General features: G+C 42.3%; 1 protein-coding gene and 1 pseudogene across 1 annotated transcript in view; one reads left to right on the forward strand and one right to left on the reverse strand.

The window, feature by feature from the left end:
- IFT80 (intraflagellar transport 80 homolog (Chlamydomonas)) overlaps positions 1-13,095 on the reverse strand; it is a 202,906-nt gene that overhangs the window by 106,269 nt on the left and 83,542 nt on the right. The gene's annotated exons all lie outside the window — the stretch shown is intronic.
- On the forward strand, positions 6,906-8,014 carry LOC102852487 (annotated as a pseudogene).

The following is a 13,095-nucleotide window of genomic DNA, read 5'->3' on the forward strand; positions in this document are numbered from 1 at the left end:
CAAGGACTACAGCCTCCTATATGGACTGAAGCTAAATGTCAAGAAAACAAAGATTCTAACTACTGCGCCAATTGTCAGTATCAGCATGGATGGTGAAGAGATTGAGATAATTAACAGTTTTAATTTACTTGGCTCCACAGTCAACACGCTTGGTAACAGCAGCCAGGAAATGAGGAGACAAATTGAATTGGGAAAGTTGGCTCTCAAAAAGTACTGAAGAGCAACGATGTCAGGCTGGAGACTAAGGTGCGCCTGATCCGGGCTGTAGTCTTCGCAATTATGTGTTATGCATCAGAGAGTTGGACAGTGAATAGGGCTGACAGAAAGAGGATTGATGCCTTTGAGCTTTGGTGCTGGAGAAGAGTGTTGCTAGGAGAACTAACAGGTTTGTCCTGGAGAGGGTGAAGCCAGAGTGTTCCCTGGAGTCAAGGATTCTGAAGCTTTGTCTGACATATTTTGGGCATGTTGCAAGGAAGGGCTGGTCCTTGGAAAGGGACATCATGTTTGGCAGAGTGGAGGGGAGGCGAAGGAGAGGAAGACCTTTGGTGAGATGGATTGATTCTGTGACTGGAGTGGTGGGAATAAGTGCATTTGAGATGGCTAGGTTGGCACAGGACAGAACTGCATTTAGAGCTCTTGTACATAGGGTCGCTGTGAGTCGCACGTGACTCAATGGCACATAACAACAACAACAACATTAATTGACACCCAAGTTATTTCCATCTCTACTATTGTAACCAATTCTTTCTGGTACAGTGACTCTGTGTATTCCCTCTATCTTCTTTTGATGCTTTCTGTATTGCCCAAAGGATCTTTCAATTCAACCTTGTGACACAAGGCCTAAATTTATCTTTTTGTTCTTTCAGCTTGAGAAATGCAGAGTGAGTTCTTCCCTTTTTATTCTCCAATTCCAGCTCTCTGCACATTCCATTATAAAACTTTGCTTTGTCCTCCCAAACTATCCTTTGAAATTGTTCAGCTCTTTCACGTTGACCTGCTTTCCTTTAAATTTGGCTTCTCAATGCTCCAGTGCAATCTTTAGAGTCTCTTCTGACATCCATTTCAGATTTTACTTCCTCCTCTGTTTCTGTAATGACCTTTTGTTTTCTTTATGGATGATATCTTTAATATCATCCCACAACTCCTCTGGTCTTCTACCATTGGTGTTCAATGTCTCAAACTTAATCATGGAATTTGATGGAACTGATTCAAGATCATATCTTGGTTCCTGTGGACTTATTTTCATTTTCTTTGGCCTCAATTTGAACTTGCAAATGAGTAATTGACGATCCGACCCACAGTCTCATGAGGAACATACACCTGGAGCAGGAGGCTGTTGTGCCAACAGAGCAGGGAAGTACAGCATGGTTTGGAATTTGGAAGGGAGTGTTCTCAGGGATATAGTCAGTCTCCATATCTGTTCAATTGATATACTGAGCAAATTATCCAAGAAGCTGGACTCTTTGAAGAAGACTTTGGCATCAGGATTGGAGGGAGACACATCAATAACCTGCATTACACAGATGACAAAACTTTACTTGCTCAAAGTGAGGGGGATTTGAAGCACTTTTTGCAGAAAATCAAGACATACAGCCTTCAGTATGGCTTGTATCTAAATATTAAGAAAACAGATTCTTACCACTGGCCGAACAGACAGTGTCATGATGGATGAAGAGGAGATTCAAACTGTCAACAGCTTTATCTTGCTTGAATCCATAATTAACACCCTTGGTATGAGCAGTCAGGAAATAAAGAGATGCATTGCAATGGGAAAATCTGCAGTTAAGGATCATCCCAAATTATTGAGAAGTAGTAATGTCAGTTTGAGGTCTAAGGTGTGTCTGATTCAGGCCATGGTCTTATTGCCAGCTATGCATCTGAGTTCTGGACAATGAATAAGGATGACAGGAAAAGAACTGATGCCTTTGAGCTGTGGTGTTGGAGAAGAGCACTGAACATTCCATGAACAGCCAAGAAAACGAATAGATATGTCTTTGAGAGGGTGCAGCCAGAGTGCTCTTTGGTGGCAAGAATGATGAGGTTTCACCTCACATATTTTGGACATGTTGCTAGGAGGTGCTATTCCTTAGAGAGGGACATGATGTTCGGAAGAGTGGAGAACTGGTGAAGGAGAGGAAGACCCTCAGCAAGGTGGACTGACAATGTGACTGCTGCAATGGCTCTTGCGTGTCAGGAAGTGTGAGGATGGTGCAGGACAGGACTAGGTTAAGATCTTTTGTTCATAGGGCTGCTATGAGTTGTATTTGACTTGATGGTACTTAACAACAATAACAACACTGCTGCAGTGAATCTACCTGCACTGTGTATCTATCTATTCATATCACAACTTTTATTCTTTAGCATATATACCTAGGCTCTGGATTGTTGGATCAAAGTTATTCCAATTTCTCAGTGCAACAATGAATGAATGAAAACCCAAAATCTCTGTAAATATTCATTAAAACTAATAAAATTTAATAATTAAAAAAAGTTATTCCAATTTCTAATGTCTTAAGGAAGCAACAAACTCCTTTCTATAATGGGTGAACTATTTTATAGTCCTACCAGTAGTGTATAAAGGTTCCAATCTATCGCCTTGCTAGAATTTGTTTTTTACTATCTTATTAAACTTTATCACTGTTAAACTCTTACATTTTTAAGTTAAAAAATATTTTTTCTGTTTTAGAACACTACAGTATTCTAAAAATATGCTTGTAGCACAATCAAATTATCAAAGAACATATTTTTATTTTCACTAAGTACTTTGTATTTTACTGTATGCCTGTTGTCTGTGGGAACAAGCCATAAACAGTTTAAACATTTTTGTATTTTAATTTGAGGCATGGTTACATTGTATCAAATCAGTAAATGTAATTCTTTTTATTGGCAGTTCAAAAGATCTATGAATCATTTGCTCTTTTTAAAAAGACCTTTAACCCTCTTAAGTCACTTCTGTTGCCTAATATGCCATAGTATATTCAATTCATGTTTGAATTACCACTCTCTAAAACAGAATGAGACAGCTTCATTAGACGTGATTTAGTGGCTCTGCCAGTAAAATTCATTCTAAAGATAAATGTATAAATAACTCACACACTTATGCTTATGTGTTTAACCAAATTAACTACTCACTTTGGGATAATATTATCACAGTGAATTCCACAGACCAGCAGCATTAGTATGGCCTGGGAGTTCATTTTAAAAAACAAAACACACACACACACACACACACACACACACACACACACACACGAAAAACCAAATTTAAACTTATTGCCCCAGAGTGAGAATTGGCTCATAGCAGACCCTCCAGTAAGTTTTCATAGACTATAAATCACACAGGAGGATACTGTCCATCTTTTTCCCTTGGAGTAAGAAGTGGATTCGAATCTTCCACCTTTGGTCTGGCAACGCATCTCCCTACTCTCTGGGCCAATAAAGCTCCCTGTGAGCTTACTGTTGCTATTAGGTGCCATTGAGTCAAGTATGACTTATATACCCCTGTGAACAATTGACCTGAACCCTGTCCTATCTTGTGCCATACTCACAATCTCTGACACATCCAAACCCAATGCTGCAGTCACTGGGTCAATCCATCCGGCAGAGCGTCTTCCTCTCCTTTGCTGCTCCTCTACCTTTCCAAGCCTGATGTCCCTCCCCATTGAACAGACTCTCCGAGCAACATGTCCAAAGTCTATGAGGTGAAGCTTCATTATCTTTGCCTCCAAGGGGCACTCTGGCTCACCTTCTTCTGTTCATTCTTTTGGCAGTCCATAGGATATATATTTTTCCCCGCCGTCATCCTTACTCACTGTCTAGCTCTCAAATACATAGCAATTGATTAAAAAGATCATGGCCTGCATCGGATGTACCTTAGCCCTAAAACTGATATCATTGCTCCTTAATGATTTGGAGAGGTCCCTAACTACAGACTTACTCAGTACAATATACCTCCTGATCACCTGACTGCTGGTGCCAGGAACATTGATTGTTGATACAAGCAAGATAATTCATTAAAACTCCAATCTTTTCTGCATCTATCATGATGTTGCCTATTGGTCTAGTGGTAAGGATTTTTATTTTCTTGACATTAAAATGCAATCCATATTGAAGACTTCAGAGGTTTTTTGCAGCAAATGCTTCAAGTCCTACTCACTTTCAGCAAACAAGGTTGTGTCATCTGCATAATCAAGGTTATTGATGAGTCTTCCTCCGATCCTGATAACACATTCTTCATAGAGTCCAGCTTCTAGAATAATTTGCTTAGCATACAATTTAAGTAGGTATGGAGAAAAGAAACAATCCTGATGCAGCCTTTCCTAATGTAAAACCATGTAGTGTTTCCTTGTTCTTTTTGCACAATCATGAGCCCTTCTCCAACCTAGTAAATCAAACTCTCTTGGAATGAAAGCCATCAAATTTTTAACAAGCTAGACTAATCATGTATGGAATTTTACAAAAGATCAATGTCCGCATCCTCATCTAATCAATTACATCTGGATTCTCTTGGACTGGGTTCCAAGTTTTTTAAGTTCTCCAGATGAGTTTAATTAAGACTCACTTTAAAAAAAGTGGTTGATTTTAAGATTATAATTGATGAGCTGGGTCACTGTCAGTACTTTACCAATTCATCTGCTATTTTGTTTTTAAGAAACCAAACAAATCCAAAACCAAAAAGTCTAACTGCATGACTTTGAACTTTACCAGCTTCTCATATTTATTTGTGAAATTTTAGCTTTCTGTATATTCATCAAGGGCAACTTTGGTGGTTTAGTGGTAAGGAATTTGTGCTACCAACCCAAAGGAACACGTTTGAATCCACCAGTGCCTCTGCAGGAGAAAGATGGACAATCTCCTTTCTTGCCTCTGAAAACTTGTTGGCAGGTCAGGTATGAGTTGGTTCTGACTCAATGCTACATAACAACAACACAGTCTTCAACAGGGCATTCCAGTGACCAAGTCCATGGATGACTGCACTGCTAACCCAAAGGCCATGCATCTCTGGCAGTGTAAATCCATCAGGAGCTCCACGGCAGAAAGGTGGGCAATCTTCTCCTGTAAGATTTTCAACCTTGGAAACTCAATGGATGGTTAGCTATGAGATGGTTCTACGTTGAAGGCAGTGAGAGAAAGATTCATGAAAAGAAGCCCCAGTGTCTGACTTGAAGGCATCAAGCTGCTTAGAGGTCTGTGGTTGAGTCTAGAAGCCCTGGTGGCCCAGAATCTTTTGGGGAAGGTGCAGCCAGGGTGCTCCTGGCTGGCAAAGACTACAAAGCTTTGTTTTACATTCTTTGGGCATGTTGCTACAAAAGGCCAGTCCTTGGAAAACAACATCATGTCCAGAAAGGTCAGCAAAAGAGAGGAAGGTCCTCAACAAGACAGATGACACAGTGACTGTCATGGTGGGCTTAAGCATGACAGTGATTGTCATGGTGGGCTTAAGCATGTCAGAGATGATAAGGATGGCACGGGAGAGGGCAAGGTTCAGATAGTTATTCAGCAGGTCGCTATAAGTCATACTTGACTTAAAGGCATGGAACAACAATAAGGAGTATTTCATAAGCTACAATCTTTATTGGGACATATTGCCAGGTGTTTTCTCCCTTGGAGAAACTAGTAAATTTTAACCACTGTACTCAGTTACTAGGTAAGCACAGAACCATTATGCCATCATAGCTTCTTTTTTTCTGTTGTTTTGTTTTGGAGCCAATTTATTTAGACAACTAAAAATAATTAGATGATGTTCAGAAGCAGTGTAACAATGAAAAAGAAATTAAACCAATTACTCTATAATGTATTCCCTCTTCTTTAAAATTCATGCAAAAAGTCTTTCTGCTTTAAGGGAGAAGTCAGAAAAATAGGCCATTATATTTTCTTCTCCATTAATAACACAGATAGCTACAAGGAATCTAACTGTAATGACAGGAATTGGACGTTGGCTTGCACATATTCGTACTTAAGGACAGGAGGCTGTCACACTACAAGAGCAGAACCCCACCCATCACTTTTGATACTCTTTAGTTCCAGTGCTGGAGCTAATTCACATTCCCCTTTATTTACTGCACATATTTGCCTCAAATAGAGAATAACCCTGGTAGGCTGATGCTTTTCTCTCTGCTTGTTTAGTCTACAGGTTATATACTCTCTCTATATGCCTGATGTTCAGGCTTTGCCTTCAGGAGTAGAACTACAGATGAAATTTGAATTCTTGGAAGCAACTTCCTCTAGTTCTTCTTCTGTTGTTTCTGGAAAACTGATCTTCAGTTTTGCCAGCTCCCTACTATCTTCTTCAGGAAGCACACATTTCCAAAGCCCATGTTTTTCCTATAAAGGTTTGCCATAGTCTCCAAAACACAAGGACTAGACTTGAACTCCCTAGGTGCCACGGTCAGTTGCCGGACACGGATTTATATATAAATATATATATATAAATATATATATATACCCACTCATCACAGCCATCTTTGTTGTAACCATTTCTGTGTTTATAAATGCATTATCTCTGAGGAAAAAAAAAGGTTTGCCATAGTCTCAATGGTCCATCTTCAGAACGTCTGACATGAGTTCTCCATCAGGACTAAATCTCACCAAGTGAATACAACCAAAATGTCTTTTGTAGGATTCTAGTTCTTCTCCACTATTATAATCATATTTAAAAAGTTTAAAATGTTCACCACCTGCAACAAGAAATTCTTTTTTCAGGATGAAGAGATGCAGGATGATTCTTGTGGAGCTTCAAAAGACTTGTCCATAAGTTATTAATACTCCATAATGCTAAAATACATATTAACATTTCAGTGCTGTGGACAACCCCCTACCCCCAGTCACAGGGTCAGGAATTGCTGTGCCCAGCGAGTGCGGAGTTCATGGGGTCCCTCTGTTTGGCGTGACCTGCATCTACTGTCATGGCCTGGACCAAGCACCAGCTGTTCCTGGCTGGGCTCATGCTCGTCACTGGCTCCATCAAGATGCTCTCAGCAAAGTGGGTGGACAACTTCGTGGCCAAGGGCTGTGGAGGAAGCAAGGAGCACAGCTTCCAGCATCCTTTCCTTCAGGCGGTGGGCATGTTCTTGGGAGAGTTCTCCTGCCTGACTGTCTTCTACCTCCTCCGGTGTCGAGCTGAGGACCACTTGGATTCCAGCATCAACCCCCCAACAGCCCTTCAACCCCCTGCTTCTCCTGCCCCCAGCCCTCTGTGACATGACTGGGACCAGTATCATGTGGCTCTCAACATGACCAGTGCCTCCAGTTTCCAGATGCTCCGGGGAGCAGTCATCATATTCACAGGCCTGTTCTCGGTGGCCTTCCTGGGATGGAGGCTGGTGCTGAGCCAGTGGCTGGGAGTCCTTGCCAGCATCCTGGGGCTGGTGGTCGTGGGCCTTGCCGACCTGCTGAGCAAGCACGAGTCAGCACAAGCTCAGCGAAGTGATCACAGGGGACCTGCTGGTCATCAATCCCAGATCCCAGATCATTGTCGCCATCCAGATGGTGCTAGAGGAGAAGTTTGTCTACAAATACAACGTGCACCCACTTCGGACAGCTGGCACTGAAGGGCTCTTTGGCTTTGTGATCCTCGCCCTGCTGCTGGTGCCCATGTACTACATCCCGGCTGGCTCCTTCAGCAGGAACCAGCAGGCCCTCAAGGGACCCTGGAGGACGCCCTATGCCTTCGGCCAGGTAGGCCGGCAGCCCTCATCGCCCTGTTACTGCTGGGCAACATCAGCAGCATGGCCTTCTTCAACTTTGCCAGCATCAGTGTCACCAAAGAAAAGAGCACCACCACTCTCATGGTGCTGGACAGCTTGCGGACCGTGGTCATCTGGGTGCTGAGCCTGTTGCTGGCTGGGAGACCATCCACACACTGCAGATTCTCGACTTCTTCATCCTCCTGATGGGCACTGCCCTGTACTGCCTGCTGCTGAGCCGCCTGTCCCGGGGCCAGCCCTCAGCAGAGGAGGATGAGCGTGAGAGACTGCTGGGCGGCAGCAAGACCCCCACCAACAACACCAGCTGAGCCTCCCCCAGGAGCTCTGCTGCTGTCTGGATGCCTCTGCTTTCACTCGGAGATTGAGGCTGCAAGACTGCTGGGCCTCAGATGCCCTGTCCCTGAGACCCCACTTTCCATGTCCCCACAAACCCTCAAGCACTGCTCCTCCCCCATTCTTCTTCTCGATAGTGTGACCCAGCCCCCTCAGGCCTGAGTGGTGACAGTCCCTAGCCAGACTCCCAGCTCTCAGAAGCTAAATCATGAAGTGGAATTGCACGTCTTTGCAACTGTAACGTTTCCTTCTGAATTAGGAGTTAGCTTTGGTCTCCAAAGAGAAGAGAAGCCACGAGCAAGTTCAAACCAGAACTATGCATTATGTTGCTTAAAACATGTCAAACTCAGCCACCAGGTTATTGCCTCAGCCTGTCTAGAAACCTGCGTTTCAGCCCAACTCTGCCACCAGTTCAGTGAGTACTCCCTGGCACGTTTCCTGATCTTGCTGGCCTGAGCTTTCTGCTCTGTAAAATGGCATCAGTTCTCTGGGCCTGGTGCCTCCCTGCCCTCAAACTCTCTGGGCCTGTGATGTCACCCATTAATTGGAAATAGACCTCTGGCCCCAGTGCCTTTGCTCCCCTAAAGCTTGTTCTGCATACCCCCCTAACAGCCTGGAAAGGACTACTTAGAGGAACTTCCAGCAGCCCTTGACAATAGTCTTTGTGAATGCTTCCCTTTCCATTTTAAAGATGAGGAAAGAGACCCAGATTTGTGAGTTACTTGGTTAAGACAACTTCCCCTGCTGTCATCCGTACTTCAGTCTGACCCTAGCAACCTGGCCCCATAGGAAACCCTCTGGGATTATGACAAGATTTGCTGTTAGGATAATTCCTGTATCCTAGGACTGTGCTACATGTGCTTGATTCATTCACTCGTAACACCCTTCCGAGATGCAGACAAAGGAGGAAAAGAAAGTTAAGTGACTTCCTCTTGAAGCCAGTGTTGTAAGTGAAGTTTGTCTGATTGCAACCTTTTAGCTTCCCTAACTCAGAGGCCTTTAGGGTAGGATTTTTTATAGCTGGGATTAAAAGCACAGGTAACCAACCCTAAAGAAGAAGGGCCTTCATTGGGAATACCAGAGCAGAACCACTTGTAATTCCCGTGCTTCTCACCTCTTTGCAGTCTCAATAGGCACCAACCATTTTCAGGGTAGCTCAGTCCTACATCTTCAAATAATCTTCCTTAAAATCTGAGGGGAAGGTAGTCATCTGACCTTCAAAGCCCTGAGGCTGTAGAAGATCCCTAAGCACAGCACAGTTTGAAGGAATGGAGGGAGGGTCTCTCCGTTCTACTAGCCTCTAGTTCCTGGGGTCCCTGGGTGTCACAGAAAGAAGGGAATGGAAGTGAGGCAGACACTACAGTTTTCTTGTCTGAAATAACTAGGCATTTAGATTGTTGAATTAACAGTATTTGCTGCTGGGGGGAGGGGGTAACCCAAGTGGAATACACATGAGTGTCAAGACTAGGATGTTGGAATGGAGAATTCTATGATGTCCCAAAACACAAAGTCCTGAGTCTCCTTGTTGCAAAGGGCAATGGATCGCACACCATTACACAGCGGACTTCCTGATGCTCAGGCCTTAGCCTCGTCCTTCCTGTTCTGCCTTGGGGAGCAGAGCCAGGAACCCCTGGGGCTGCTTCCCTGCTGTGAAGTGACACAGCCTGTGTGCTCAACTGGACTACCTTGTCAGGAAGTGCTATGCCTTTATTTACTGCCATTGGAAAGAACGATGCTCATTCAAGACTTAAAAACGTGGCAGAAATGATGAAATTTTGTTGGAGAGGGGAAAGCACCCCATTAGACCAGTCACTTTACCTTTGACAACTTTGGGTCTTCCCTAAAACAGGGATAATAAAACCAGCTTTCTCCTGACAGGATGGATGTGAAGATAAAAAAAAAATAAATTAAAAAAATTTCAAGACTTCACTTCTGTCTGATCTCAAAAGTGGATAGTTATATCATCAGCTGAAGTTATCTGTTTATCCTCCCTACACCACTGAGCCTTTTTAATACCAGAAGTGTGAACACAGAATGCCCTAGGTTCTGCTTCAGGTCTGTTCAAGTTGTAGATGCATAAGAGTTTATCTTGTCCCTCAATGAACAAATAATTACTATTTTGAGTGAAATTCACAGTCTTGACAATGTGTTTATGAGCCAGTGCCATCAATTCCTTTCCTGAGACAGCCTCCCACACCTTGGCTGTGAAATCTGCAGCTGCAGTAGCTGCTTCGGTGGCATCTTTATTCAATACTGCACTCCAAACAGCACCCTTATGACCCCAAAATGTTCCAATCCAGTCTTCAGTATCCCCCTGGTGTAGCAGAGGGTTTCCGTTTTTGCAAGCCATAAGGTGTGACACTACTGAAGGCCGGATACACCACAGGGCTGCATGTGGCCTGAGAGGTGAGCGAGGTGAGGTGAGGTGAGCGGGGTGGGGTGGGAGGTGGGGGGGGGGGGGGTGTCAGCCTCAGTGGCACTGCTGTAACCGAGTAATCCAGCCAGTGAACTGGAGGTCATAGGCTTTTCCCTCCTCAGCTGCGGTGCACCCAGGACTCCTCAAGGTTCCCCTCCCCTTGCAAAGGCACTGAAAATGGGCCTAGAAACCAAAAAAAGGCAAAGGTGGCCCCGACCAGCAGTGCTGAAGTCAGGAAAGAGTTAGAGAGGGGTCAGGGTCAGGAAGCCAGGGCAGCCACAGAGGGAGAGCCATGGAGGGATGGAGCAGAAAAGTGGAGAAGGGTGCCAGCAAAGCTTCTTATAGAAATATATAAGGTAAAGAGAATTCTCAAAAGCTTATCTGTCTATTAAATATAATTCAATTCATAAAACTGTGTACTCATAAAATAAGGTTTACGTGAAATAAAAAATAGACATGAAGTTCCTTGAACTTCTTTAAAGCACATTAACTGACTTTTTTTTTTTAGATTTTAATGGAAGTTTATAAAGAACTTGGATTTCCATTCATTCATTGTTGCACATTTTCCTCCCTGCATTCTCTCGCCCGCAGTTCACTTTTTTCTTTGAGAAAAAATTCTTTCATTTTATATAGTTCCCCCCCTTTACTATGCAACTTATTCTGAACTGTTTTCATACCAATAATACCTAATAATAATCCTTTTGTACAATTCTCTCCCCATCTGTTTCAATGCCGTGTACATTATTTAAGCCCTCTTTTCTTAGTTTTCCCCAACCCCCATGTCAGACCTGTTCTATAGTGGCATTATGCAATATTTGTCTTGTTGTGACTGAGATATTTGACTGAGCATAATGTCTTGCATGGTCACCCATTTTGTACAATATTTAATGAGTTCTTTGTTTTTTAGTGCTGCATAATATTCTATTGTGTGAATATACCACAGCTTCTCTAGCCATTCATTTGTTGATGGGCACCTGGGTTGTTTCCAACTCTTTGCTATTGTGAACAATGCAGCAATAAACACAGGTGTGCACATATCTGCTTGGATGGCAGTTCTGGTTTCATTAGGGTATATTCCTAGTAATGGAATTGTTGGGTCAAATGGTATTTCTATTTCCAACTTTTTGAGAAAATGTGATACTGCCTTCCAGAGTGGTTGCACCATTTTACACTCCCACCAACAGTGAATAAGGGTTCTAGTTTCTCCACAGCCTCACGAGCATTTGCTGTTTGCTGCTCTGTTGAATTTTGCTATTCTTACTGAAGTGAAATGATATCTCATAGTTGTTTTGATTTGCATCTCTCTTAGAGCTAGGGATTTTGAACATGTCTTCATGTGTTTGTTCAGCATCTGAGTGTCTTCCTTGTTGAAATGTCTGTTCATATCCTGTGTCGAGTTTGCAATTGGGTTGTTTACCTTTATCTTGTTGTGGCACTTGAGTATTATATAAATTCTAGATATAAGTCCCTTATCAGGCATGTAATTACCAAATATTTTTTCCCAGTCTGTGACTTTCCTTTTTACTGTGCTGGAGAAATTTTTGGATGTGCATAGGGATTTGAGTCTTAGAAGGTCCCATTCATCTATTTTATCCTCTCCTGGTTGTAGGTCAATAACTTATTTTTAAAGCCAATATTCCCTTTGATGCACTCTCTCTCTTTGCTAAAGAATTTGCAAATTACAGACTGCCTTAAAATAAATTATATGTATCACTGTCCATGAAAAATTACACATAGTAGTACTAAGTCCAATTACTGAAACTGATGAATCCCTGCAATAATTTATTGGTGATCAATCAGTCATTCATAAATGACTAGAAGAAAGCCTTTAAGACATCTTTAAGAGCAGAAAACCAATAGAACTGCTTGGTTTTTCCAGGGTTTGACAGTTCTGCCTTTTGCCTTTGAGATCATCCAATATTAACAACCTTTCTATTTCGCCTTCTAATGGAAAACATTTACGTATTCCTTTTCTAAGATGGTTTTTTTACCTTATACAGATAGGGTCACTATGAGTATCACTCCACTTAATGGCACCCAACAACAACAATTGTTTAATAATGACTAAGCATCACAAAAGTTATCTCTCAAGCAACAGCACCATCTGCTGATAAACAAAATAATGAAAAATGTGGCCAAAGGAACTTCACATGGTCAGCTACTTTCTCATCAATTATATTCAATTAATATACCACATGAAAGTAATTGTGCTGGTATATTTATTTGTATCAACTGATTGGATGGAAACTGATGTGGTTTTGGTTTTTAAGTTTATCTCAGGAAAAAGATGGACAATCTCTTCCCAAGTAATTTACAGCCTCTGAAAATCTGCTGGATTATGAACTATGATTTCACAGCAATGAACTTGAAGGGTTTTCTGAGAAGTTTATATTCACATATTTGAATCATTAGTTTCTTAAAATTCAAAGCTAAATATAACATTAACTATGAAATCATGGGACAATTATGATACTGCATGGCTTCTCCCCTATCACAGCTGGTACACTGCTATGATGCTGAGAGCTTGGCCTCTGGCATAGCAAATACAAGTTTCAGTGGAGTTTCCAGACAAAGACAATGAAACAGGACTGGTAAGCCATTTTTAAAATAGTAAGTCTTCAAAAATCCTATGAAAAACAG

The sequence above is a fragment of the Elephantulus edwardii genome, unplaced genomic scaffold, assembly GCF_000299155.1.
Source record: "Elephantulus edwardii isolate Elephantulus edwardi_28Jun2011 unplaced genomic scaffold, EleEdw1.0 scaffold00320, whole genome shotgun sequence".
In the NCBI taxonomy this organism is placed as follows: domain Eukaryota; kingdom Metazoa; phylum Chordata; class Mammalia; order Macroscelidea; family Macroscelididae; genus Elephantulus; species Elephantulus edwardii.